The sequence below is a fragment of the Ailuropoda melanoleuca genome, chromosome 19, assembly GCF_002007445.2.
Source record: "Ailuropoda melanoleuca isolate Jingjing chromosome 19, ASM200744v2, whole genome shotgun sequence".
Classification (NCBI taxonomy): domain Eukaryota; kingdom Metazoa; phylum Chordata; class Mammalia; order Carnivora; family Ursidae; genus Ailuropoda; species Ailuropoda melanoleuca.
In genome coordinates this window covers 8803062-8803621 of record NC_048236.1, presented here as the reverse complement: position 1 = coordinate 8803621, position 560 = coordinate 8803062, and positions in this window count along the sequence as shown.

Genomic DNA, 560 nt, shown 5'->3' with positions numbered 1-560 from the left:
CCCTCCCCTGAAATTCCGTGTTGAGGTATCTGTTAGCAACTAGACTCAAAGCTGCTTCGATCTCTTATTGGCCACTTTCTAAATTATTCCCTTTGAGCTTCTTTAAAGAAGTGCACCTGCAGAATTCTGACACACAGGCTTTGATTAAAAAGGGATCGGATTTTTTTTTCTCTGTACCTTATAGATTGTGTAGGAAGCCCAAGTCCTCTTTGAAGAAGCTCATAAACCATGCGGGCAAAGCTTTGGAAAACAGAAGAGAATGAAATGGTACATACCCCTCCGAAGGAATTACATACTAATCAACGTATTCATATTGTGCTTTTGTTTTTACTACTGTTCTTAAAATTGGTAGATGACACAAATATAACAAATGCAAGATTCTCTGTATGCAGATGCTGGCAAGGCTGAGACTTAGTAACATTTCTGAAAGGAACTGATGATGAGTCTGAATCAACTTATTGATCCGCATTTTCCTCAGCCGCAGGAGCCTCTGCTCCACCTGCCGGCATGAGCTGCAGCCCCCGCCGGCACCACCACGGGCTTCCCTCCCCGCNTACCGA